The sequence below is a fragment of the Carettochelys insculpta genome, chromosome 8 (assembly GCF_033958435.1).
Source record: "Carettochelys insculpta isolate YL-2023 chromosome 8, ASM3395843v1, whole genome shotgun sequence".
Taxonomy (NCBI): domain Eukaryota; kingdom Metazoa; phylum Chordata; order Testudines; family Carettochelyidae; genus Carettochelys; species Carettochelys insculpta.
Window position 1 is genome coordinate 45,970,383 of NC_134144.1, and position 25,685 is coordinate 45,996,067.

The following is a 25,685-nucleotide window of genomic DNA, read 5'->3' on the forward strand; positions in this document are numbered from 1 at the left end:
GGGCCAGGTCTGCATAGCATATGAAGAATGGATATTCTGCTCTGTTGTATTTGGAGCTAATATGATTGATGACCCTACTATGATTGATGACCTAAAATCTTGACCTGGATAAGATGTTTTTATATCTGGGATGGTCCAAAGCACCTTTTAAGTTGGTTTATCCAACAACATATGGATTTCCTTAGCACGAGCAGAGCTAGTCCTGTGCCCAACCACATTCTTAGGGGTCGTGTGGGAGGTGTGGCAAGAATGGTGCTGCTGTACTTAGACTGTCTATGACCTCAGAATGGCCAGATGGGTCAGAGCAGCTTGGCATAATTTATAAGAGCTCTGAGAACAGAAAGCCTTCATATCCCCCTCCATAACTACACTGACTGGAGCTCTAATGCGGCTGAAAATCTGGCCTTGAATGTTTTAAAAGATAGAGTAATTTTTCTATTTGTTAGTTGGTTATTGAAAGCATTTGACATTCAGTTTGTATCAAAGATGCTAGAAAGAATAAAGGCCAGTTCCTGCGTTTCTTCATATGTCTTAGCAGTCTTTACTCACATGAATGGTCCCATTTACTCCTGAGTTGAGTAAAGGCTACTCACATGACTGAAGGCATTTAGAATTGGGCCCTAAAGTTGTGCATGCATCTCTCTCTCTCTCTCTGAGTGAATATATTTAGCTTTTCATGTACAAATATGGCAGAGCATTTGTTATTTCTTTTTTAAAACAAAAGCCCTTAACCTCAGGAAGAATGCATGGAAACGTTCCAAGGGTCCAATTTAAACTCCCCAAAGTAGGAAAGCAGAGACTTCGCTGTCCAGAGTTGCAGACTTGTCTCCATTGTTTCAAAGGCTCCTAACTGGGGATGATTACAGGCATCAGAAGCTTTAAAATACCTAGACACAATGGGGTGAGTTAAGGATGGAGTTTCAGCCTTAACTCTGAATTTCTTGGCTTTTGTGGATTTAACTTTGTTTGAACACAGTTTTCTGTGGTTTAATATTGAATTATTTGAGGGTAGAAACTGGTAGGAAAATAGCTGACACCCTTTCTGCTGCTACTTCCCCTGTTTTTTTTTTTTTAAAAAGCTTTATCTTAATTAAAGTTTAATTAAGGATCACATTTGGCAGTACTTTTCACACCGATCTACACCAGCAGATTTTCTAAGGCTTAACTTTATCGTGCAGAAAATCCTCTTTTATTACTCCCAACCTGTTGTAAAAGCTGTTGGCACAGAGCGATGGCTGCTTCATTCAGTGGCCTTGTTTGCCGCTGGAAAAATCCCAAGTCTCTAGAGATAGCACCACAGTGGTTCAATTTAATATCTGTCCTATCACTACAAGACTCTAGCTCATTATTAATGATACTATTCATTAATTTCTTGTTGGGCTGATGTTGTTATTTATTAAAATATTAAAGAAAGCTCCTGAGACACATACATAATGAGGGACACCTCCCTTTCATGAGCTTTACCAGCTAAAAGAATGAATATACTTAGATTTACCCACACTACCATACTCTCCCTCCCTCATTAGTCCTGCTACATCTCTGAGTGACACTGTAAATTCATTTTGTGCACTGTCCAATAGGAGCGTAATACAAATGTGGGGCTCTTTCTTTAATGAGCTATTCCTATTGAAAATGAATTGACTACTGTCTGACTCATCTAATCTGCCTGTATTTTGGGGAACAACTAAATTGCCTATATTTATATAGGAAATAAATAAAAGTTGACATATTTTTTCCTTTTTTCAGGCTTGTATTTAGGAAATTTCAACCTAATAAATTCTACGTTTTAACATCCCGCCACCTTAGTTAACTAAATCCCAGCATGACATTTAAATGGGTGATGGTTGTGTTTAAAGAAGCCTCAACAAGCATTTTGTATACTGCACTGGTCACTTGAAGTGCTTGTGCACATGCATTCACGTACAGCATACAACAGTGTTTCCCGAAGTGTGGTATGTGTACCACCAGTAGTACATGGAAGGATTTCAAGGGGTATATGTCAGAAAATAAATGACTAAAAATCAGGAGATAAACACTGTGAGAGGGGGTTTGCTGATAAGGTCAAAATCCCAAAAGGGGTACACGGATGTTTTAAGTTTTGGAAACACTGGCCTACAGAAATTCCAAGGATGCTTGATGTATTGCTTACCCTTTTAGTACAGAGATATTTTATGTCACTTCTTTTTCAAACACATTTAAAATATATGCAGTAAAATAAACACAACATATGTTTAAAAAAAGTTATAACCTCTTTAGGAGTTATATCACAGTTCTGTTTTGATTATTTGAAAGGTTAAAAAAAAGCTGGTTACTGCTTTTTTCTTTTGCTGTTTACTGAATGAGCATGATGAAATCTGCGTAACAATTGTAGTAGCATCCGAAGGCAAAGGTTTAATTTGTTCTGTATGGTGGTTATTTTTACTCCTGTACAAATGATTACTATGAGGGAGAAATACCTCACTGTTTTGAGGGGATTAACTGGCATAATTGGAGCCTATCTTGATCCCTGTTTTAATAATGGATCCTCTCAAGCCATAGTCAGTATAGCAGCTTTGTGTGGATTGAAGGCTAATTTCAAACCATTTGTGTATACGGAGAAGGTCTTTGTACTGTGAATTCTCAGTCATTTGTTTCTGAGGGGAAAATGCATTACCTATATACTTCGGTGTTCACAATACTGGACACGGCATCCTTATTCGTATTTAAGGACAAAACAACTATTGATGTCTACCACAACAAATTATGACAATATCATCATGGAGACATATACAACACTGAATACATTCATTATAATAAAATTATTTTAGAGATTAAACTTTTGGAATGCATTGTTAGTTTCTGCCCTCCCACCAAACCGTATGAAATATGACCCCTGTGATGTTGTGATCTGAAATAAAGTGAACTCCTGTATTCTGTGAAGTCATTTGTGGTATGTAATCATGAAGACAGTTATTTCCTCATCAAATATTTATGGTAACAACCTAAATAGTCTCCACTGATGTTTACAGAGCATTTATTGAAAATTTAATAACTTGAATAAACCTGGAGTATTTGTTTTATATTAAACATATGTTTTTAAATTTTGAAATTCCACTCTCTAAAGAGAATAACTCCTTCTGCACATGTGTGAGCTGTGTTCCATAGTACTGGTACAGTCAGGATATATGAATTCATTCATTGCTTTTGACTTCCTAATTCAAAGTTAATGCACATTTAATATATTTTAATGTATATTTATACATCTAATTTTTGTGCATTTAATGGCTTATTATTATTTTCAGGTAAGTGTATTTCTATTATACTCTGCGTACAGTAGATCTGTAATTCCACAGATTGAGATTTCAGAAGATTAAGTTGGGGAAATGTACCTCAGCAACTGTGGTGATCACGGAGAATTATTGTTTGAAATAGTTTTATAGAATTGCTATCTTTTACTGGAGTTTGACAATCCAATGCAATGTGTTAGTGCACTGACCACAAGAATACTAAAGAGTATTTGCTAAGAGCTAGATTATACATTTGTAATCTGCCTTAAATAAAGGAAAAGCGCATAGCTGTCCTGCTGCAGCAGCAGACTAGAGAGTACTTAGAGCTCTCAATCACAGATCTTTAGCAGCTCTAGGGGCTACTACTGGCTTATATCAGTAGCAGATTATATCCTCCTTCATCACTGCAGCTGTGCTGCAGTGTACTGGGGAGGCAGAGCCAAGACGTGGTCTGTTACCTCCCTCTTACCTGTCTACCTTCTGTGTACAAGCAGATGCAGTAGCCTTGTAGAAGCTGCTGCCTATTTCTCCCCGCTAATCCCAAGCATTGGCCATCACAAAGCATACCGCAGGGGTGGACTGCTTTCATAAGTTTAGGCAAAAGAGAGTGTTCCATAGTCAAATGCGTTGAGAACTATTGATGGAAAGCAATAAATTCAAGTTAGGTATTACTACTACTACTACTACTAGATGCTGATTTATCTTAATATCTCTCAAATGGTTTTTTGTTCTGTAATATTTATTTATATCTCGCCACCTGTAGAAGCCCACAAGAGTAAGGAGTCATTCGGAACTTCACCGGTCAACTACCCCAGAGATCCAGAGGACTTGTTTTTTCCTCTTTTGGTACCTACTATGGATAATCGGCCATTTCCACCTTGCTGAATAGACCTTGTCAGCTCTGGCCCTTCCTTTTTCTGGGACCCCATTCTTTAAATACCCCTCTGAAACCATCCCCCGCATTCATGCATCTGATGAAGCTGGTCTTTGCCCACGAAAGCTTATGCTCCAGAATATCTGTTAGTCTATAAGGTGCCACAAGACTTCTTGTTCTTGAAGCTGCAGACCAACACGGCTACCTCTCCAATACCAGCTGTTATGAAATTTGTGAGATAATCATAAGATATGGCAATGCTGAAACCATTAAGACACATTTATGACTGGTGTTACATCAGAGCTATTTGCTCTTGAAAACTGCTGTTCTATGCAAAGGTTCAAAAAGGTTCAAATTCAACACAAACCCTGGCAGCGAACAGCTCAACAGGACAGGCTCTTATGGTGAAACCCAATAGCTATTGTTTTCCCTTTCAAGAGGATAGGGTATTTGGATATTGAAATATAGAACATTGTCTGTTTTAATCAGGATTGAGCCTCTGTGAATTATTTTATAGAAGCCCAATGCCTGCTCTGTGGTTATGTCACCTTTTTTAAAATAAAAGTCTATCATTGTTTAGAATTAAAGCTTCTGCCAATTAACTGTTAAAGGTTTCAATCCCACAGATTTGTTTGTGACATAAATTCTTCTGAAATATTTTGCCAAAATAAATGGAAATATGATCAGTAAACTACAATTGCTTGAAGTCTCTGAGACTTAGTAGGAAGGGTTAATAACTCTTGAGGGGTGGGGGAAAGAACTGATTTTGTCTCTTCTGCAACCTGCAAGACTGTGAAATGTTTCCAAGTGTAATTTTCCTGAAGTTAAAGTTGGGGTTATTAAGGTTCACTTAACAGATAAAGTTTGCTACTATTTTCTTGGTTTCTATGGTAAGATGACAAGATTTCTAATTTATAAAACCAGGACAGCATGTTGGGGGCTATGAACCATGCTCAAGGGATATGTTGAGGCACTTCTTGCTCTCGACTTTCACATATATACTTATTTACAAAGAAATTCCAAAGCAGGATGCTTCAACTGCAGCACTAACCCATCAGAGTGGTTGTCTTTTTTTGTCTGGAAATAATGGAATGTGTATAACCTCCATGAAAAACACAAGAACTGGAAGTGTTTGCTGACTACCCTGGTACCACGAATTCCAATGGCTTATTGGCGCAAGTGAGTTGCCTGAAAATACTTTTTATTCTTTATGTGTAAATTATCATTCTAATTGACAATTCCTGTCTGTTTGTTACATCAGAATAGAAATTAACTGTTAATAGGAAAGAAAGATAATTTTACTATGCAGAATTTGAAATCTTCTTATACTTCATTTTTAATCATTTACTGATCACTTTACAGATAAATCAGATATGGTGCTGTCCCAAACAGTTTACAATCCAGTGCATGCATAAACACCTAGTAAAGCCATACAATATTCCTGCCTAGCAGGCTGGAGCATGTTGGAGATGGCATAAGAGTCTTGAATTTAAATAGCACCCAGTATAAAAACAAAGCAAAAACACCAAAAGCCCAGCTGCACATATACTCCATAGACTCTTGAAAGATTTGGGCCATGACTGGAGCAGATTCCAGAGATTTGCGCTCTCCATTGAGAATGCCCAGTTGTACATCTGAGCACCAGCAACAAAAGCAACCCAGCAGATTGTATTGGCTATGGTAGAAATAAAGCCCTATAAATCATGACAGTTTATACTATTATAAAATGGATCTACAAATATATATTTGTACTTTTTCAAATTAATTCAAAACTTGATAATACAAATTCTCCTAAAATTTTAACAAGCCATACAAATTCTCCTCTTTTCTTTGAGTACTATACTTATGGGTGCTCTACATCAGGTGCATATGCATCTCTTGAACCCTTGGCTGGAAATTTGTGGCTAGAAGTGTCTGTTCAGCCCACGGCTGGCCTTGAGATTATGTACAGGTGCACAGGCAAACTCGCAGCCCCACTGTTCCTTCTCTACCGTCTCAGCCTGAGATGGAAGCTCTCTGCTGAGAATGCCCAGTATGTTTGCCTACAGTCAACAGCATTTTATACTTTCTACAAAGTTAGTTAGTTTATACTTACAGATTATGGGCTAATATTTAATATAATTAGATTTTAGGTGAGAGGATTGTTTTATCCTCTCTGTTGTACAAGGAGACTTGTCTCCTCCTAATGGTGTGGACCTGGTTCACCAGGCCCCCACCATTAAGTCTCCTACTGAGAAAGAACCAAAAGTTCTAGGCTGTGTCTACAGTAGAGAGTTTTGTTGATAGAGGAGTTCTGTTGAAATAACTGTCCCAACAGAACTCTGCATCTGCCTCAACAGTGTTATCCCTCAAAAATTTGAGGCGTAACACTCTAGCGACAGAAGTGTAATGTAGACACATCTGTCAACAGAAAGGGCTTCCTGTTGCAGGGCAAGTATCAGAGAGGTAGCCACATTACTCTGTAGCTTTGAGAACAACAAGAAGTCTTGCAGCATCTGGTAGACTAACAGATATTTTGGAGCCTAAGCTTTCATGGGCAAAGACTGACTTCATCATGCATCTGATGAAGCGGGTCTTTGCCCACGAAAGCTTAGGCTCCAAAATATCTGTTAGTCTATAATGTGCCACAAGACTTTCTGTTGCAGGGCAGCCCTCTTTGCAGAGCTGCCATTCCACTTGCTGTCACCAGAGGGCAGTACAGTCTGGCAGTTCTCTGTCGACAGAGCAAGTTGTGTGTGGACACAATCTGGTGACGGAGGTTCTGATGAGTTTTCTCTGTCAACAGATGCGTCTAGTGTAGACATAGCCCTAGAGGAAGACGGTTGCCTAACTGTCCTCAACAACCATTTAAGTGTCTTCTAAAATAGTTTTGGGGGTTGATTGAGGATTCAAATCTTCCTCTGAATTTACAGTGATGCTTGTTAGTTCATCGCTCTCCCTCATCCACTTTCATCAGGCTTAGGAGAGTGGGTTTTGGCTGTCATAACATGCGGCTCCTTTATGCAGTTTTTGTCACTCCTCTCCTTACTTTTCCCTTCCATGACTCTCTTCGGGGTCCGTCTCAGGAACTTCTACTAAGGCAAGATATGGACTCTCTCCTCTGACTAGCAACAACAGAACAGGTTCTTTTCTGTTACAAGGGCATAGGGTTTTACTCAAAGTGCTTCCTCAAACTGATACAGGACAGAAGTTTGGCTTCAAACTTGGACCTAAGATAGCTGAACAAGTTCATGAAGTCTCAAAAGTTGAGAATAATGATTCTGGCAACAATAATTCCTTCATCAGAGGAAAACGATTGGTTTTCAACCCTCATCCTAAAAGACACCTAGTTCCATGTAGATTTGTAGCCATTTTACAGGTAACACCTATGGCTTACTGAAAGTCGATAATTTCCCACACTGAGTGCTCCTCTTCAAGCTATTTTGGGCACTGAGGGTGCTTTGAAGTTTCACAGAATCATAGGGCTGGAAGGGACCTCAGGAGGTCATCCAGTCCAGTCCCCTGCTTCAACTAGGATCAACCCCCACTAAGTCATCCTGGCCAGGACCTTGTCAAGCCCAAACTTAAAAACCTCAAGGGATGGAGATTCCACCACATCTCCAGGCAATGCATTCCAGTACTTCACCACCCTCCTGATGAGCTAGTTTTTCCTCATAGCTAATCTACACCTCTCCCTCTTCAACTTCAGACCATTACTCTTGTTATGCCGTCTGACATCACTGAGAACAGTTTCTCACCCTCCTCTTTAGAGCTCCCCTTCAGTAAGTTGAAGGCTGCTATTAAATCACCCCTAAGTCTTCTCTTCTGTAAACTAAACAAGCCCAAATCCCTCAGCATATCCTCATAGGTCTTGTGCTTCAGCCCCTTAACCATTTTTGTTGCCCTCCGCTGAACCTGTTCCAGCAAATCCACATCCTTTTTATACTGGGGGGCCCAAAACTGGACACAGTATTCAAAATGTGGCCTCACCAGTGCCGAATTGAGGGAATAACTACTTCTCTAGATTTGCTTGAAATGCTCTTCCTAATGCACCCTAGTGTGCCGTTGGCCTTCTTGGCTACAAGGGCACACTGTTTACTCATATCCAGCCTTTCATCCACCATAACTCCTAGGACCCTTTCCATTGTACTGCTGCTGAGCCAGTCAGTCCTCAGCCTATAACAATGCTTGGAATTCTTCCACCCCAGGTGCAGGACTCTACACTTCTCTTTGTTGAACCTCATCAGATTTTTTTTGGCCCAGTCCTCCAATTTATCCAGGCCACTCTGGATTCGCTCTCTACCCTCCAATATATCTACCTCTCCCTCTAGTTTTGTGTCATCCACAGACTTGCTGAGGGTGCAATCCAGTCCCTCATCCAGGTCATTAATAAAGATGTTGAATAACACTGGCCCCAGAACTGAACCTTGTGGGACTCTGCTTGAAACCGACTGCCATGCAGATATTGAGCCATTGACCACTACCTGTTGGGCACGACCATCAAGCCAGCTTTCTTTCCATCTTATAGTCCAAGGATCCAATCCATATTTTCTTAACTTATGGACAAGAATGTGGGCTATCGTATCAAAAGCTTTGCTGAAGTCAAGGTATATCACATCCACTGACTTCCCCATGTCCACAGAGCTTGTTACCTTGTCATAGAAGCTATTCAGATTGGTCAGGCAGGACTTGCCCCTGGTAAATCCATGTTGGCTACTTTTGATCACTTTCCCCTCTTCCAAGTGATCGAAAATGGATTCCTTGAGGATTCCCTCCATTATTTTCCCAGGGATAGAGGTAAGGCTGACCGGTCTATAGTTCCCTGGATTGGCCTTCTTTCCTTCTTTAAAGATGGGCACTACGTTTGCCTTTTTCCAGGCATCTGGTATCTCCCCTGATCTCCAAGAGTCTTCAAAGATAATGGCCAAAGGTTCAGCAACTTTCTAGATGTTTCTAGATATGGTGGTGGCTTGCCTTTAGCAGGAAGCAGTTCTTGTCTTCTTGTACCTTGATTACTGGCGACTCAAAGGCTGCTCTTTAGAGGCAGTGTTACCTTACACCCAGAAGGCCCTTTTTCTGTTTCAAAAACTGTCCTACAGCTGAATGTAAAGTACTGTCACAAAGAATGCAGTTTATAGGGCTGTATTCAGACTTCATGACAGCCAGAACTTACCTGTCATTAGACAGATTTGTGACCTTGAAGTACTGGTAGAGATAGTTCAGGGAAGCCCATAGATCACTGGAAGGAATTCTCTCCAACTACAGGCAATGTGCGCCTTTGTGACAATGACACAAGGCTACATCTCTGCTACTTCCAGAGTAGGCTATGAATGGCCTGTTCTCCAGCCAGGAACACCTGTGACAAGTGGATTATGATTTCCTTGGATGTAAAAAAATCTCTAAATCTGTAAAAGGAGCAACTCTACATCCATGCAGGTATCCCTTTCTGTCTCCAAACCCCATCACTGACCCTCATAAGCAATTAATTTGTGTTAGGATAGGGAGCTCACCTTGACACCCTCATGGTTTAGGGCAGATGGACAATCTCCATGAAACCAGTCTCCCCGTCAACTGTTTGGAGCTCAGGGCAGTCAGGAATGCTTGCTTCTGTTTCTTGTCTTTCATCCAAGGCAAAAAAAAAAAAAAAATCATGGTAATGATGGACAACTTGTTTTACCTGTTTCACAACAAGCAGGGATGAGCAAGACCCCCTTTCTTGTTCACTAAATCTTTAAACTGGTGCATAACTATTGTATCCAGATCTTAGCAGATTTCCTACTAGATACCTGGAATGCTAAATGCAATTTTCCAGGGACACTCAGGTTCTTCATGGCATAAGAATATAAGAATGGCCATGCTGGGTCAGATCAAACTTCCATCCAGCCTAGTATCCTGTCTGCCAACAGTGGCCAATGCCAGGTGCCCCAGAGGAGGTGGCTGAGCAGGTAACAATCAAGTGAACTCTCTCTTGCCATCCATCTTTGGCCTCTGACAAATAGAGGTGAGGAACACTATTCCTTACTCATCCTGGCTAATAGCCCTTAATGGACCTAACCTCCATGAATTTATCTAGCTCTTTTTCAAACCCTAGTATAGTCCTACCCTTCACAACCTCCTCTGGCAATTAGTTCCACAGGTTGGTTGTGCGCTATGTGAAGAACTTCCTTTTATTTGTTTTAAACCTTCTGCCCATTAATTTCGTTTGGGGTCCCCTCACTCTTTTATTATGGGAACAAGTAAATAACTTTTCCTTGTTCACTTTCTCCGCACCACTCATGATTTTATATACCTCTATCATATCCCCTCTTAGTCTCCTCTTTTCTAAGATGAAAAGTCCTAGTGTCTTTAATCTCTTTTCATATGGGACCTGTTCCAAAACCTTAATCATCTTAGTTGCCCTTTTCTGAACTTTTTCTAATGCCAATATATCTTTTTTTGAGATGAGACCACATCTACACGCACTATTCAAGATGTGGACATACCATGGTTTTATGTAAGGGCAGTAAGATATTCTCTGTCTTATTCTCTGTCCCTTTTTAAAATGATTCCTAACATCCTGTTTGCTTTTTTTTGACTGCCACTGCACACTGAGTGGATGTTTTTAGAGAACGATTCACGATGACTCCAAGATCTGTTTCCTAACTAGTTATAGTTAAATTAGTTGTATAATTGTGGTTATTTTTTCCAAAGTGCATTACTTTGTTCATCCACATTAAATTTCATTTGCCATTTTGTTGCCCAGTCACTCAGTTTTGCGAGATCTTTTTGAAGTTTTTCACAGTCTGCTTTGGTCTTAACTATACTGAGCAGTTTAGTATCATCTGCAAACTTTGCCATCTCACATTTTACCCCTTTCTCCAGATCATTTATGAATTAGTTGAATAGGATTTGTCCTAGGATTGACCCTTGGGGAATGCCACTAATTACCCCTCTCCATTCTGAAAATGCTGTAGAGGCAGGGACTGCCAGAGAGAAATCTTTCTACCACCTCTGAGAATGGGAAGTATCCACCCCCCTGTTCAAAGCAGGGTGCTGAGTCTCCTTCTGGGGCATGCCTTCATTCTACCTATGAATAAGAGTCTATTCTGTGTGTTTCCTCCAACACTTCTAACAGGCCATGTCTACATGGCCTCAGTCCTCAGCTCTGCTGCCAGCAAAGCTGTGTGAAGCAGATTTCTGGAAATTGCACATGGCTTCCAATTTGCATACTTATGTGGCTAATTAACATAGCCGCACGTCATTTCACTCTTGGATGAGAGGACTGCCAGCAGTGAAGAGTCCACGTGGATGTGTGGAGACTGAAGGCTAAAAGCAAGATTTTCAGAACCTCTATCATGGAGTTCCAGTACATGGATGACAACATGGTTGCTGCTCTTTCTCTTGCAGCCTTTTAGACCATCTTAAGTGCTTTCAATGAAGCATCTGAGAATCTTGGCCTTGCACTGATCATCAGAAAGACTAAGGTGCTCCACCAACCCTTGCTGACACAACAATCTCATGTACCTTCTATTAAAGTCAACGGAGAAGTGCTGGAAAATGTGGAACACTTCCCATATCTTGGAAGTCATTTTTCCACTATAGTCAACATTGATGTGGAAATCCAGCATTGTCTGAGCAAGTAAGCTCTGCTTTCTCCTGCTTGAGACAAGGGGTCTTGGAGAACTGAGACATCTATCTCAAGACAAAGCTCCCCTCCAACAGCTTGTAACACCTGCCCCTTCTGTGCTAAGACCTGTGGTTGAAGAACTGGGCTGATCATCCATCAATAGACTCACAAATAGCAGGGTGACATGAAGACATCCTATGTGTTACTGAGTAACTTCTAAGACAAAATAATATGTTAACGGTTGTCCTTTGAGCCTGAAATCAACACATTTGTAGCTATTTCAGTGTCTGTGCAGCATGGTTAACTTATTAGTAATGTTAAAATTGATGGTTAGTACTGTATATAATGTATTAATTTGTATTCTTATATTCTTGTGTTCTTTCACTTACAGTATGGAAGAAGGACAAGGTCATTGCCTTACGAACTTACAATCTAAATTGACAAGCAATGTATGAAGGATGGAGGAGGGTGATGCAGCCAAATATACACATTTAAAAATAGAAATATTCTCTAGTATCTGGCCACTATTATTTGGCTAATAGCTTGTAGATTTTACTAACAAAATGAGTCTTGAGTAATGGCATTAAGCTTTAATTGAAGAAAGAAATTCCTTAGATAAATTGCAGTGGAAGAAAGCACAAAGACAGCTCAGTGTCCCATCCAGCACTTTGAACTTTTAGTTAACACATTAGTCTGACATATCATGCTGCCCATTACAATTTACTCAGATATTGAAAAACAATTGACAGTTTCTTTTCGGTGCTGCAGAAATCAACGTCAACAGCTTTGGGATTGAAAAATTGCAGTTGAAACTGGAGAGTAGGCAGAGGTCTACCTTGTGTTTAATAAAAATACATTAAATCTTTCCATGTTGCTGTAAATTGAGTCTGCATGAACCTTTATGTTTAAATTTTTCCTTCCCATTTTTAGATGGTAACAGTGTCCACTGGAATGTAGCCATCCTTGGGAATATGGGTATGATGGTTTTATTGCCCGTGAAATGATAAGATCACAGGAGAGATGATCAAATATGGCGGAGAAAGCATGATTCAGGAAATACACCGACTATGTAATATAGCATGGAAAGAAGGGAAGGTGCCTAAAGAATGGACAAGATCTGTGCTAGTGACAATACCCAAGAAAGGAAGTACATTGGAGTGCAAGAACTACAGAACGATTGCCCTAACAAGTCATCTAGGTAAGGTGCTGATGATGATACTGCCTGAGAGATTAAGATTGCAGATAGAATAACATATAGCAGACGAGAAAGCAGGGTTCAGAAAAGATAGAAGTACCGTACAGCAGATATTGGCACTAAGATTGATAGCAGAGAAAGCTTGATGAAGGAACAAAAATGTATGCACTTGCTTTGTTGATTTTCAAAAGGCATTTGACAGCATAGATCAGAAAGTGACTTGGGTAATGTTGGAGTCACACGAAGTGGATAGCAGACTAATATGGTTGTTGAAAGATATCAATGATGATGTGGAGGCAGCAGTGAGAATGTGCGGGGAGCTGGGAAGCTGGTTTAAAACAAGTAGAGGTATGAGACAAGGAGATCCAATATTGCCAAGTATCTTCATCGCACATCTAGAGAGAGAGATGGACAAGATCAAGGAAGAGGCAGAAGGGATATCTGTGCACGGGAAGAGAATTGACAACTTGAGGTTCGCGGATGATATAGTTATCATTGAGGAAGGTGAGGAGAAGCTAGCAAAAATGGTATGGGTGTTACATGAAGAAGGGAAGCAGTACGGACTGATTATGAACATTGATAAAACAAAAACAATGCTATTTGGAGACAAGGAAATAGGAAGGAAGATCAGTGTGAATGGCATTGAACTAGAAAATGTAGAGAAGTTCACATATCTGGGGAGCAACATAACGTATGATCTAGACTGTAAGAAGGAAATAGCGACTGGAATAGCGAAAGCAAGAACAAGTTTGAAGGCGATGGATAAGATCTGGAAAAGCAAAGCAATTAGCTTAAGAATGAAGCTGGGCGTCTTGAAAACGTGTGTATTCAGCAGCATGTTGTACAGATTTGAGACATGAGTGATCATGAAAGATTCGAAAAGAAGAATGTTGGCGTTTGAAAGGAATTGTTATAGAAATATTCTGAGAATAGGATGGATGCAGAAGGTCACCAATGAGGAATTATATAGGAAGATACAGCCGAAAGTGAACATGCTGCAGAAGGCTATAAAATGGAAGCTACAACTGTTTGGACATATTTGCAGAATTAACGACGAACGAAAAATCAAGACCCTGGTATTTGGCATAATGTATGGTTCGAATAGGAGAGGCAGACACCACAGAGAATGGATAGAAGATATAGTAGATTGGTGCGGAACAAATCTACAGACACTAAGCCACTCTGCACTGGATATGGAAAGATGGAAGGAAACAGCGAGAGAAGCATCAGACACCAATGGGCGCTGAACCCACGGTTATTGATGATGATGATGATGATGATGAAGGAATGTAAATAACATGCTGATTATAAAATCAAATTAATTTTATCATTTTTTCTTTCCCTTTTACCAGGACCATGTGTTTTGTTTTACTTTTATTTTTGGTTTCATTTTAAAGCAAGAATGTGAACCTCTTCTGCATTTTAAAGTAATCTGGAGAGAACGAATAAAATAAGCATATAGCCTCAGTTTCTAATGAATGAATGAATTGCAGTCAGTGCAGTTAGAACCTGAGAAGGAGAAGAAAAGAGACACGACTATGTTAATATGTTCTAGTTATTTTTCCTTTCCAGAACTGTAATATGTTATCCATACTTAAATTGGTAGGCGGAAATAAATGAAGCCTCTTAGTGAACTCTAATATTCCTTAGTTGCACATACCCTAGAGAATGCTCCACTGCTTTTTAGATGATAATAATTACAGCCAAAATGATGTTCTGCAAGCTTCCCTTATCTTAAATTAGGATAAGATTAAGGTCTAAGACTTCTATTTATGTTAGCTTTTTGGAAATAGTGGATGTCTGGTTCAGATTTCTTCAGCATTCTAGAATACTTATTTCTTGTTTTACTTCTGTTCTTACTGACCAGTCATGCTGTTATCTTTCATGGCTTAAAAATTTGAAAGGTTAAAAAAAAAAGAAAAGAAAAGAAATCCATGTTCCTTAAATTAATATATTGATTGATAGGTTTTCATAGTTTGTAGATTTAATACAAACAAGTCCCTTTTACAGTGAAAGCAGATTTTTAAAATATTTTAAAAAACCCATCAAATATAAAGAAAAATTTGCCTTTCTTTGCTAACAAGTTATTATTCAGTAGTTCTGAACAGTTAGAGGAAAATATGTAATGGGTTCAGATTTTGAAAACATGCCTATTATAAACTGACATTTCATGTTACGAAACCCTGATGCTTTTACAAATTTAAAATTGTACAAAAAGACTATGTAAAAGTTTCAAAAAGTTATAACAAACAAAAATAGGTCTAGGCTCATATGCCCACTAAAATAATTTAAATCAAGAGTGATTTATTTATCAAACTCATTTTTATTCCCTACTTTTCAAACTTGCAATGCATATGTTTTGTGGCTATAATTATGATCCTCAGGGTGTGCATGCCAAAAGGTGTCAGAGTCAAACAAAAACATTAGGAGATTGATGACATGGTATTTTTCTAATACAATGCAAAATGCACTAAGAGATTATGAAGCTCAGACTTACCCATTCTGATAATGTGATTTAAATTTTGTTTCCTTTCCAGCTTCTGAACTGATCTTACACTCAACTATCTTTATTATAAAAATGAAGAAAAATCCCTACTAAAAATAGAAACACAAAAGAATTTCACTATCATTTATTCCAAGATCTTTTTTAAAGGGTTCTGAAGATGTTATTTTTCATCTTCAGATTAAAGATTCTTCTTATTCACATCATTTTTGCACACTTGATAAGCCAATGCTACCAAAAAGATTAAAAAAGGAGAGATTTAAAATATGCAGAGACATAACATAATCACAATAAAATTCTAAAATACTTTGAATAAGGCATAAGGAATAATTGCCTATCAATTTCTTTTGGTACAGGGTTCAGTAAAAAGTGTTAGCATAGATTTTAAATATGAGCAACAGGTTTTTGGTAAGCTGTAAGAAATGGAGTGTAAAAAACTTTATCTGGAACTTATTTTTCATGCATTAATTGTGGACTTTGCAACATTGAAATAAAAACAGGCTTTAACATGCAGAGGAATTAACTTTTTAAATAAGTCTTCATCATCCCTCATTTTAAGTTCTTTCTACTGTCTGTTGTTGATGTGGGAATGGTATCAGAACCTGTGCCTTCCTGAGCACACATCTTGTTCAGCACCATTTCTCTGCGTCACTAGTACATTGTTTTGATTCCTCTTAAACTTTTTCTCAGGACACTTGCCTATAAATATTGGGCAGTCATGGTTGTCTTTTCTTATTCCATTTTGAAACCTGGCAGATCTCATAAAACAATGAATGACTATATCTCTAACCTTAGGGTTTGACAAACCACTAAGTTTTTATTTAACTAGATGAAACATAATATATGTCACAGTAGCTTTCAGTAACCTTTCTAACTTCTTACTCAAAGAGGGGCAGCCTAATTTTATAATATCTTGCCAATGCTTTCCTTCCTTAACACAATTTAGCTTGCCCATCCTCTCTGTGATCATGCTTCCGCTATCCTCTGGAACCAGCCAAAGACGATCCTTCAAATTGAACTCTGTACAGAGTTTCAGCTGAGCTGCCTGGATGGAGCTTCCATCCAGGAGTCAACAGCTTTGTGTCTTTGTGCACTCAATAGCTTGTGTTCTTTCTGGTCTTTGTCCAATAAAGTACAGACAATTTCCTTTTATCTCATATATGATACAATTTTAAGTTAACATAGTTTCTACTGCACTGTGGGACATCTGATACAAGAGAATATGTATGGGATTAGTAGGTGAGGTAGTGAGCACCTAGTTGTGATTGCAAGGTTGAACCTCTCCTCCCTTTCCCCTCACCTTCTGTCTTTAACATAGTTTATCTCTGTTTTTTCATATCCCTCTCTTCTCTCATCTTACCAGTGGCCTCTTCCTACAAACCAATAGTTTTAGAGACTTCACTAAATTTTGAAAACCTTGTGATCTCATATGCTATGGCGTGTGACAAAATAGGGATGAGAATCAGTAAGGAAGCTGATTGAAGATTCAAGAGACTACTACAGGTTAACCCTCTCTCATTTGGCACCTTCAGGATCTGACTGGTGCTGAACAAGAGAATTTGCCAAACTACAAGAGGTCGATGTTGTCTAGCAGCATTGCCAACACTCCCATTGCTTACCAGGTTCTTAGAAGATGTTTTGGGGTAAATTACAGCTAAATAACAGCACAGAACACTGAGAGCCAGGACCGATGGCTGTAAAACTTTATGGGACCACAGGAAACTTGGCCACACCCATGATAAGTGGATATTCAGCTACCTGAAATCATGCTGGACTACTGAGGTTGCTGGATTAGGATTCCAGACTATAGAGGTTGAGTCTGTATAGACTACAGCAAATAATGATGACACCCTGACAGGATGTCCCTTTAAGGTTACTGGAGAACATTTTAAAAAAAATATTGCTTACTTGGTAGCTTATGTGCTGGGATAGTCTCTTACTCCTGCAGAGAAAGGAAGACAATGCCCAGCCTAATTCTGTATTGCAGCAGTGCGAGGCCACATTCTTATGTGGTGTCTTGCAAATCAAAAGGCCAGCCCTGCATCCAGTAGGTAACCTCAGGGTGGTGTGCCTTTAAATTATTTCACACTCTCTCACTTTGAAGATAAAAAATGATAAAATGCTAAGTATTGTGTCCTGTCTCAGTGTATGAGTGTCCATGTACACATGGATCAAGGATGAATAAATAGGATTTAATGTCCATTGCACTTATTTGCATTTGGATGTGTTGTTTCCTTTGACATCTGGTACATGTTGAGTTTAGTTAGATTTACTTGGCTGTCATAAAATCAGTATACTGTTAGTGCCGTAATTTTGGATTTTTATGGCCTTATTAATAAGATAATTGTATTGAAGTTTCAACAAATAAAGTAGTTTTAAGATGCTTTTCACATTTTAGAGGTTTATATTTTTGTTTATGTCTCAAAAAATGACAAGTGTTTTCCTGTGGGGTAGGAGTTGAGGGGCAAGGTGGACAGCTAGGTTCAACCAAGACTGTGGAAAAAGTCCAGCACAACTGGATAGGGAGAACGTTGGTGGGAAAGAAGGGTTGTTATGCTGGGGAAGGGAAACTGGAAAAAAAACCCTACTGTATCTTTGATCAGTTGTTTTTGTGTTGCTTGTCTGTATCTGTGTGTATTTGTCTTGTATTTTAGATTTAGCAGGTCTTTGGGGGATAGGGTTGTCTTCAGTCCTGCATGAACACAATGCCTAGCAGAGTGCCACCACAGCAGTTCTTTAGACCTTTAGGCTCTGACAGAAAACAGATTGTTAATAGAAGTAGTAATAATTATAATGAGTGAATCCATAGTCAAGAACAAACCTTTGGTAACTCTTTTAGCACAGAATCATTACTAATTCCTGAGAGTAAACATAGTGGGCCATTTAATATCCATGACACAAATTAACCTTGGCAAAATGTTGGCGAATTATTGCCACTGTGATGTGCCTAAAAAATCAAGAAACTGAAAAATGTCTTTACAAGTGTAAACCCATGTTTCCTTTTAAAATATATTAATTGTTAGAGATTAGAGCTATCAAAACTCTAATTTTCTGTTTCACAAATATTTACGTGTGAACACAGGTTTCCATGTGCATTTATGAGACTTTAGTGAGTTAATCATAGGTAGAATGTTACCACTTCCACTCACGTGGTCCTTTGTGCTTAAAAAGAGTGGAGGAACAAATCTTAAGGTTTCCACACAGCTGCTCAGGTGGAAATCTGCATGGAGACACATATTAAGTATTGAATAGTAACAGAGAGGGAGCTGTGCTAGTCTATATACTATCAAAACAAAAAGCAGTCAAGTAGCACTTTAAAGACTAGCAAAATAATTTATTAGGTGAGCTTTTGTGGGACAGACCCACTTCTTCAGACCCTAACCATACCACTATGCGTACTTGGCTTAATCTAATTCTTGACCTTCCCCCCCCCACTTCCACTCTCTGATTTGCTCATCTTGATCATTTTTTTCTGATTTGTCCTCCTTGATTACTGTTTTTAGTTTTCTGTGCCTTAAATATTGCGTCTGTTCTGGTATGGCTATGGTCTGAAGAAGTGGGTCTGTCCCACGAAAGCTCATCACCTAATAAATTATTTTTTTAGTCTTTAAAGTGCTACTTGACTGCTTTTTGTTTACCTATTAAGTATATTATAGTAGAACCAGCTTTTTTCCTGGAAAAAAATCACATTTCCTTGATGTTTAACACACACATAAAGTAAAGTCAAAATTTTAATATCACCTGCTCAGCCGCACCTTTTGTACGGTGTGTAACAAAACTGATTGAAGCATGCCCACCCAGCTGCTTGCTGTGGGAATGTATCTTCTGCTTACAGAATGTTTTGGTAAGAATGTTTCTGGCATTAAGCTGTAGAGCAATGACACTACATAGGCAATCTGTTTGTCCTTTTCACCACTTGAACTGTTTTTTTACCATTGTAACAACACTGACTTCAGTGGAATTACTCCTAAATTGCACTGATGTAACTGAGATCAGAATCACCCCCACATTTTTTTTTCAGCTGAACACAAGAATTTCCTGCAATTCTGAAAAAGTGATGATGAAATGGCTTAGCTGGAAATTCTTGAAATTTGCTAGTATTCCTATGTTGTGCAAGTTAATAAAATGTTGTACATGTCTAGAAGGGTGGGGAAACTATCAGTGTTTGGTTTTAACTATAAATGCTCCGTTGTTTATTCTGGGTAGGTCTCAAGGATGCATTAAAACTTAGGTGCAAAATAGACACATCTTTGTATTAAAACACATGAACATGTTCAAGTGAAGTCTTCAGACTGCACAGCTTGGATGTATGATGCAGCCTTGGAAAAAAGTAAACTTTGTTAATGAGCTTTCTGATCAGAGACCATATGATCTCGTTTGACAAGCCACATAACAGAACTACTCACTTGTGTTGCTATGAGAGACACAATCCAAATACTTCATCATTTTGCCTTTTATTCACTGATGGCTGTAGTTTGTCCCCTACCCATTCTGCTTTTCCCTTAACCTTCCTTTTGGTGGCAGAGTCCTTAGCACTGATGCTTTCTGACAGTGCTTCACAAACAGACCTCTGCTGTAACTGAGTTAGCAAAATACTGTTGAGCATTTAGCACTTCACTAGAGGCTATTTCCTCCAGTAGCAATGTTGCTGTAAACACTGGGTCCCTAACTAATTGGAATGTATTGAGTTGGAGAGGAAGTGTTTAAGGGTTAGTTCAGGGACTAGAGGACTGATTTTGTTTAACACCTGAAAGAGTAACTTAATGACTCACTAATGAAATTCTCACAGGAAGCTATACTAGGAAGAGATTAGGAAAGCATAGAACTGATGTAGGGGGACCCAGACAGATAGGAAATACCAAAATGAAATAAGAAAGCAAGTCTGTGTAGGAAAAATAATTTCAAACAGTGATTTTCAACTGAGGGAGGAAACCTGAGAAAAAGCAATGATGGAAAAAAACTTGGAGCGATGGTGGATTGCAAATTAGACATGAGTTTGCAATTATGGCTGCAAAAAATCAATACATTTTAGGCTGCATCTTACAAAGCAGATTTATATTTATCATCCCTCATATTTGCCTGAAATTATATAACACCTAAAATATTGCATTTGTTTATGTACATCTCCAATACCAGAAATTATCTGCTGGCCTTTCTTCACTTTAGCAGTATTCATCAGGAACTAAAAGGGCTGGTTTATAAGGAAAAATTGAAATATTGACATCTGTATAGCTTGCTTAGGCAGCCACAGAACCATCAGTGTGATGATAATTGCCAAATATTAAAAGGCGTAAACAATGACGCTGTAGAGAAATTATTTGACATTGTCCAGGAGTTATAACTAGAAGTAATGGGATGAAATTGAAAAGGGAAAAGTTTAGCTTGAGCAGCCTATTTTTTTGACAGTGAGGTGCAGTGTATTGTTGAACTGTTCCATGGGGAATGATGGAAATTCATTGACCAGGCCTTTCAAAATAAAACTGGGAAGAAAACTAGAAAATACTAGAAAAACCAGAAAGCTAGAAAAGCTAGAGAACAATCTAAAGAGGGAAACGATTTTTTTCATTTCATTTTTCCTATAAAACAAAGTCTGAATACCTACCATAACCTTGTTCCTGGAAAAACTTGAGGAGGGCGCTGATAAGAAACTGAGATGAAGTAAGGCCTTTTCCATCTTTAACTTAGATCCAAATATGATGATGTAACAAATTGAAATTCAGGGTAATGTTCTTCCATAATTATGCAAATACAATGATTTGCCTTGGTGCTATTGAAAGTATAAATGTGCTTAATTCAATTTCAGATGGGTTAATAAATGAATGTCCCTTCATGATATCAACTTACTGAGATTTTCCACCTGTTTAGTGGAAGAGCCTCTATTGTATTTAACAAAATGAAAAGTGATGTTTACGTTGTATCTTCATTTTGGCAAAACCCTCATTGACATAGTTTTTAATTTTTTCCATGAAAATAAACTAGTTTACACCAGTTGAATATCTGGCCCATTAAGTAAACACTGATGATAATAGGAAGCACAGATGGGGAAAAATATAAATATTAAGGAAACCATATGAACCCAAATTACTTGATTTCAACCTCTGAATTTGTTTAATAACTTTGGAAGCCTCAATGTTCATGGTCAATCTTTGTGTTGATTCTGCTTCACTAATTGTCCCTGTTTGCAAATTAAATTATTTTACTTTATATGTTACATATCTTGGATGAAATGTGTAGCACAGAATTAATTTTCCTTATGTTATTTCAAACATACATTTTATGACATTACTAATTAGTTTGTCACTGATTGTTTAATTTTTCTTGTAAAAGGAAGTCTGAATAATTCCTATTACTGTGTCCCAGGGTCTGAGTGACAAAACGTGAGGAGAACAACAAGAAGTATTGTGGCACCTTATGGACTAACAGATATTTTGGAGCATAAGCTTTCGTGGGCAAAGACCCGCTTCATCAGATGCATGAGGGAGGGGTGGTTTCAGAGGGGTATTTAAAGAGTGGGGTCCCAGATAGAGGGAGGGCCAGAGCTGACAAGGTCTGTTCAGCAAGGTGGAAATGGCCCAGTATCAACAGTACTTATCGAAAGAGGAAAAAGCAAGTCAGATCAGACAGGGGGATATGAGCCATTGTCAGAGTCTAATGGGGAGCTCTTAACACCCAGGGCAGAGAAGCTGCCTTTGTAAGCTTCCAGCCACTCCCAGTCTCTGTTTAATCCTTGGTTAATGCAGACAAATTTGCAAATAAATTGCAGCTCAGAGATTTCGCTCTCCATTTGATTTTTGAAATTTTTTTGTTTCAGGACTGCCACCCTTAAATCTGCCACTGAGTGTCCAGGGAGATTGAAGTGTTCTCCCACAGGCTTCTGTACGTTACCATTCCTGATGTCTGATTTATGCCCATTTATTCTTTTACGGAGAGACTGTCCAGTTTGGCCAATGTAAATTGCAGTGGGGCATTGCTGGCACATGATGGCATATATTATATTAGTAGATATGCAGGTGAAGGAGCCCCGATGGTATAGTTGGTGTTAGGTCCTGTGATAATGTCACTGGTATAGATATGTGAGCAGAGTTGGCAGCGAGGACTGTTCTAGGGGCTGGTTCCAGGCCTAGAATCACTGGTTTATGATTTGTAGTGGCTGGTAAGGATTTATTTAAGGTTGGCAGGCTGTTTGTAGGCGAGGACAGGCCGGCCTCCCAAGGTCTGTGAGAGTGAAAGATCATTGTTCAGGATGGGTTGCAGACCACTGATGATGCACTGGAGAGGCCTTAGGTGGGGGCTGTATGTGATAGTCAGTGGTGTTCTCTTGTTTTCCTTGCAAGGCCTGTCTTGTAGTAGGTGGCTTCTGGGTACCCGTCTGGCTCTATCAGTCTGTTTCCTCACTTCCTTAGGTGGGTATTGTAGTTTGAGGAAAGCTTGGTAAAAGTCTTGTAGATGTTTGTCTCTGTCTGACGGATCAGAGCAAATACGGTTGTATCTTAGTGCCTAGCTGTAAATGATGGACCGTGTAGTATGCACTATATGGAAGCTGGAGACGTGTAGATAAGCATAGTGGTCTGTGGGTTTTCGGTATAGGGTGGTGGTGATGTGACCATCGCTTATCTGTACAGTAGTGTCCAGGAAGTGAATTTCTTGTGTGGACTGGTCCAGGCTAAGGTTGATGGTGGGGTGGAAACTGTTGAAATCATAGTGGAACTCTTCAAGAGCCTCCTTCCCATGGGTCCAGATGATGAAGATGTCATCAATGTAGTGCAGGTAGAGGAGGGGCGCTAGGGGATGAGAACTGAGAAAGCGTTGTTTCAGGTCAGCCATAAAAATGTTGGCATACTGTGGAGCCATGTGGGTGCCCATAGCAGTACCACTGATTTGAAGGTATAATTTGTCCCCAAATCTGAAATAGTTGTGGGTGAGGACAAAGTCACAAAGCTCCGCCACCATTTGTGCCTCAGTCTGATCAGGAATAATGTTCCTAACAGCTTGGAGTCCATTTTCCTGTGGGATATTGGTGTAAAGGGTCTCTACATCCATAGTGGCCAGGACGGTTTTTTCAGGAAGGTCACCAATGGATTGTAGTTTTCACTCTTTAAATACCCCTCTGAAACCATCCCACCACTCATGCATCTGATGAAGCGGGTCTTTGCCCACAAAAGCTTATGCTCCAAAATATCTGTAAGTCTATAAGGTGCCACAAGACTTCTAGTTGTTCTTGAAGCTACAGACTAACACAGCTACCTCTCTAAAACTTGAGGAGGACAATGATAGGAAACTGAGATGGACGCTTGGTGTATTCCCCATTTGCAGTTAAAGAGAATTGTAACCCTCTGACATAAAGACCTAGCATGGATATGTTCCGTGAATGTAGGGCTTTTAAGATGTTTCTGATATGAGTTAATTCTGTTGATCCTAAGAAGCAAAGCGGAAATTTGAAATACTTTAAAATGTACACTACCCATATCATAAGCTGCAAAATAAGCACTTACACGAGAAAACACATATGTTACAAGTAACTGTAACATGACTTTAAAACAGGCTATGGCTACAGTACAGTGCTCTGTCGACAGAAGTCACTTTCTGAAGAGATTTCCCAACAAAATTTCTGTTGACAGAGTGTGGCGATACACAAAAGCCAATCGGAAAACCTCTCGGCTCAGTCAGCAGAGCAGCTGGACTGCCCGCCTGCTGTCTCGGCAAAACAGGCATCTGAAAGCACAGCAGACAGGGCTGCCCATTGTTCTGGATGCCCTGTTTGTAGTGAGAAGGCCCCGCAGAGCGTCCACACAGCTTTTCCTTTGACAGAATCTGTCAACAGTCGTGTTATGTCTCATGGCTGAGAGGCAGAATGTTGTGGGCGAAAGTCCTGAGTTTTGTCGACGAACAGTTGACAAAATGCATTTTGTGTGTGGATGTTCCACCAGTTTTGCCGGCAAAACTGTGGTTTTGTCAGCAAAACTTGCTAGTGTAACTGTAGCCAAAGAGAAATCACCTGGGTTCCCTAGACACTTAACTGTTGTGGTTTTGACTAATATGATCTTTGACAAATTGGCATCTTTATATACCTGGCCACAAAGGTGCCATGTATCTAGTCATCTTCTTTTAGGATATGTTTTGATAAGGTACTCTGTTAAATTAATAGAGAGGGTGCTTTCTTTATATTTGAAATCTTGCTAATTTTATAGTCTCAGAGTGTAGCTGTGTTAGTCTGTGGTTTCACAAAAAATGAGCAATCCTGTAGCACCTTAACGTCTTTCAGGTGCTACAGGATTGCTCATTTTTGTGACACTAATTTTATGATGCACTTTTGATGTTCCTCTCCTTTTGGTTGTGGAACATTTTATTTTATTGATCATAACATTGCCTTTAGGTATTCTTACATCTTTTTGTATTCCCTCAGACCCCTCAGATTTTTTAAAAAGTGGTTTTCTTGTAGTTCCTCATTTAAGTGTCTGTATTTCTGATTCTGTACTGAAAGAGATTCTTTTGCAAAGTCTCAGTATCACTGCAGCCAGAATCGCCAAGTTCTTATTTTGGCTCAGAGTGCGATTAGGGTTTCTGCCATTTATTATAGATTTAAAACACATTCAGAGTCTTTACATTTGGAGATTTACACTGAAGCAAAATCACTGACTTCTTCCAGATCAGAACGCTTTCAAAGCATATCTGATTCTGGACACTAAAGCGTTTTGCCACCTGCATGGAACTCATGCTATCTGATTTTTATGTGTGTGTGTGCATGTGCGTGTGCACACGCGCACACACACAACGGCCATTAGACTGAAATGATTTTTCTTCAGTTTGTTCAAAGCCAGATTTAAAGTCAGGTCCCAGCGGTAACAGGAAAGTCGATCCCCTAAGCTACTCAGTCATTGTTTGCTTTTTTTTTTACATGTAATATCCTATTTCTAAGCCAGAGTGTAATTTAAAATACAACATGCACTACATAAATATGTCCTTTGGAAATTTTGTAATATGACATTTAATAGAAATTAATTGCAATGATTATCATGTTTGTTCTAAACCTCTCCCTCTCCCAAACCAAGCCATAACAAAAAACAAACCTGAACGATTGATATATGTACTTGATTATTCCAAAGCATTTCTCAGTTTTTTCCCTCTTTTTCTATAGTTCCAATGCTTTAAATCAACACTACTATAGTAGTTCTACTGAACTCGTCTAAAAACATAGCGATGAAAGTATAATTTATAGTACAGTAGTTTTGAACCTCTCCCATATTAGTTATGATTCAATATAA

General features: G+C 39.0%; 1 long non-coding RNA gene across 3 annotated transcripts in view; it reads right to left on the bottom strand.

Moving 5' to 3' along the window:
• Positions 1-25,685, bottom strand: part of LOC142017089 (uncharacterized) — a 57,554-nt gene that overhangs the window by 23,467 nt on the left and 8,402 nt on the right. For all 3 annotated transcript variants that reach the window (XR_012646436.1, XR_012646434.1, XR_012646435.1), the window contains one exon: positions 9,630-9,737. This is a non-coding gene — a long non-coding RNA (uncharacterized LOC142017089). The remainder of the gene's footprint in view (positions 1-9,629; positions 9,738-25,685) is intronic.